Genomic DNA, 3,561 nt, shown 5'->3' on the forward strand with positions numbered 1-3,561 from the left:
CCTTTTCTTCTCCCTTCCTTTCCTTCACACCTTGCTTCCTCTTCTTCCCTCTTCATCTCCTTCTCCCTCTTCTTCTCCCTTTCCCTTTCCTTCATACCTTGCTTCCTCTTCTTCCCTTTCCATCTCCTTCTCTCCCTCTTCTTCTCCCTTTCCCTTTCCTTCATACCTTGCTTCCTCTTCTTCCCTTTCCATCTCCTTCTCCCTCTTCCATCCCTTTCCATCTTCTCTCTCTTCTTCTCCCTTCCTTTCCCTTTCCTTCATACCTATTTACCTCCCTACCCATCCATCTTATCACCCCCCGCCCCCACCCACCCACCCCCAACACACGGAAAAAATATATATAATCACACCCACTTGTTTCTCTTCCCCCCCACAGAGAGAACCAAGGAGTCAGAGAAGCAGCGGTGGTGGCGGCGGAATGAGTTAGAGGGACCATTATTGGCAGCGAGAGAAAGAACAAGACCAGCAGCAGCATCACCACCACCACAACAACAACAAAAACAACAACAACAAGAGTGCGAACCTTGCTCCACTAATCCTCCTCAAACCTAACCTAACTTGACCTAACCTAACTCAAGCTGACCTAACCTAACTTAACCTGGCCTAACCTAGTCTAACTTAACCTAACCTGACCCAGTTTCCTGACCTAACCTAGCCTAACTTAACCTAACCTGACCTGACCTAACTTAACCTGGCCTGAAAATCTGACCCAATCTAACCAAACTTAACATAACCTGACCTGACCTGACTTAACCTGGCCTAACCTAACCTAGCCTGACCTAACTTGACTTAACTTGACCTAACCTAACAACCTGACCTAATCTAACCTAACCTAGCCTGACCTAACCTGACCTTAATTAGTCTGACCTGACCTCATCTGACCTGACCTGTGGCTGGCTTCTTTGTGGACATTAATAAGACCTACCAACCTTTCTACCTCCCTATCTACATACCTACTTGCTAACCTTCCTTCCTATCTTCCTTCCTTCCTCACCACCACCTTGGATGATGAGGTTGAGCAAAAATACCACCACCAAATAAGGGATATCAACACCAGTCAACACCGTAGCAACTAACACCACATTGATCACCACCTGGCGAGTTAACACCAACGACAACACCAAAATAATAAAAATAAAACACCGATCAACACCAACTGACCAAGAAAAACAACCTCAACACCACCTCCTCGGATCATGTTCTACACTGAAACGCAACACCAAATCGAATTAAAAGAAACATAGGCGCAAACAACCACCAGGACAAGAAGTAACACCATCTCACCTCCACCCATTCACCTCCAAATGCCAACACCGACACCTCCTTCAGCCTCGTCATCACTGCAGCAACTCTGGAGGTGACGTACGACCGAAACCAGGAGGAGAAAAAAAGGAGTATGCGTGATTACCTGGAAAATATCAACACCTCCACCTCCACCTCCACCTCTACCTCCACTTCCGCACCACCACCTGCACTGCCGCTTTCAACACCAAGACCAACACCAGAAAAAAAATAAGGATGGAAAATGAAGAAGTATAAAGTTAATAAATAATACTAAATGTTAAATGTTACACCCCCTTCTCCCTCTCCCTCTCTCCTCTACTCCAAGTCACGATGAATTAATAGGAAAATTGGAATATCGCATGTTTATCAAATTCATACCTTTCGTTGTCCTTCACTCGACAAAAACAGAATTATATAATGAGGTAAAAATTATAATATATGCATCAAATTGTATCACACCTTCTCCAGCATAAAGGGAACGATAGAAGATGGGAAGGAAGGATAGAAAAAGAAGATGGGAAAGGAGAGGATGGGAGAGAGAGAGAGGAAGGGATGAGTGGATAGCAGTGAGTGAAAAAAAAAAAAATGAGGTAAATCTGTGAAGTAAAACGACATGTAAAATTTTGTTAGGAATATGTACAAGGTAGACCAAGGAAGGAGAAGGATGGAGTAAGGAATGGTGAAGTTGTCCGGTGATGGAGATAAATTCTGAAGCAAATATGGTAAAAAATTTGTTAAGTAAAGCAGAAGAAAATTATGTTAAGTAAAAAGGTGTTAAGTATAAGTATATATTGGTGTGACCCCCTGTACTACTACTACTACTACTACTACTATTACTGAGTGTGAAGTTTAGGTTAATATGAAAAAAATTAGTGTTAGCAGAATATTCCTCTAAAAAATGCAGGATATACTCAATGACTATTCTCTCTCTCTCTCTCTCTCTCTCTCTCTCTCTCTCTCTCTCTCTCTCTCTCTCTCTCTCTCTCTCTCTCTCTGCTCATATTCCTTCCCCTATTGTCCTCCTCCTCCTCTTTCCTTTTTTCCTCACCCTTTCTCTCATTTTTTCCCTCCTAATAACTCTATCCAGTCCTCCTCCACCTCCTCTTCCTCCTCCTTCTATTGTATCCATGTCCCAATTCTCCATTCCTCCTCCTCTTGCTTTCCTTTTTTTCCTCAGTGTTTTATTCATGTAATTATTCCTCCTCTTCCTCCTTCTGTTATTTTTTTCCTTCTCACTCTTTTTCCTTTCCTTCTGATTACTCCTGTTCTTCCCTTTCCTCTCTGTCCCTTTCTCCTCTTCAATTACTGACCTTTTTCTTGCCTTTCATGTCCTTTTTATCCTGTTTTCTTGTGGTCCTTCATTCTCTCTTTCATCTATCTTTTTATTTTTATTTCCTTCCTTTATTCTTTTTCCTTCCTTCCTTCCTTGCTTTATTGGTCTTCTTCTTCCTCTGTGTTCTATCTTTTCCTTATTCTTTCCTTATATTCCTTCCTATCTAAGTTTACCATCAATTCTCTTCTAATTCTCTCTTTTCATTCTCTCTTCTAGTTTTATGAGCTGTTCCCTTTTTCTCTTTCACTCCTTGTTTCTCTTTCTTCCTAGTCTATCTTTTATCAGAGTCTGTTTATGTCTGTCTCCATTCATATCTTCCTTTCCCTCTCTCTCTCTCTCTCATATTCCTTTTCCCATTGTACTTTTCCTTCTTTCTCATCATTTTTCTTCCGTTTTTCCTATTATTAATTCTTTCTGGTCCTCCTCCTCCTCCTCTTCCTATTCTTTCTCCTCATTGCAATCTTCCTATCTTCCATTCCTCCTCTTGTTTTCCTTTTTCCTCACGTGACTGTTCATTCTCCTTCTCCTTCTCCTGTTCCTCTCTCCCGAATGTGTATGTCATGTTAGTCAAGTGTCCAATTATCATTACTGTGCTGTCCTACGCTACTCAATGGTGTGATGCTGCTGTTAAGGCCTGCCTGCGTGCCCGCCCCCCACCACCACCCTGCGACGTAATATCAATACTAACACAATAATAATAATAAAGATAATAATAATAAATAATAGACTTCCCCTTTTTTCCCCTTCTCTCCCTCCTCCTCGCTCTCCTCTCTCTGTGTGCCCAGCCTGCATGTTTAGAGGAAGGTCTACAATAATGATAATAATAATAATAATAAACTCATCAAGAGGATTTGTTTTGGTCTTATTTATAGATACCCTGAAGCATGAGCTCATTAAGAGGATAGGAGGATCAGAACTGAGTGGTCTTAGAAATAAATAGAAGC

The 3,561-nt window shown here is 41.6% G+C and overlaps 1 protein-coding gene across 1 annotated transcript in view; it reads left to right on the top strand.

Annotated features, from left to right (window-relative positions):
* LOC126999801 (FMRFamide-related neuropeptides-like) overlaps window positions 1–3,342 on the top strand; it is a 98,977-nt gene extending 95,635 nt beyond the window's left edge. Inside the window, exon 4 of the mRNA XM_050862762.1 lies at window positions 377–3,342. The gene's annotated coding sequence lies outside the window, so the exon portion shown is untranslated. The remainder of the gene's footprint in view (window positions 1–376) is intronic.
* Window positions 3,343–3,561: the final 219 nt, after the last annotated feature.

This window comes from Eriocheir sinensis, chromosome 17, assembly GCF_024679095.1.
Source record: "Eriocheir sinensis breed Jianghai 21 chromosome 17, ASM2467909v1, whole genome shotgun sequence".
Lineage (NCBI taxonomy): Eukaryota > Metazoa > Arthropoda > Malacostraca > Decapoda > Varunidae > Eriocheir > Eriocheir sinensis.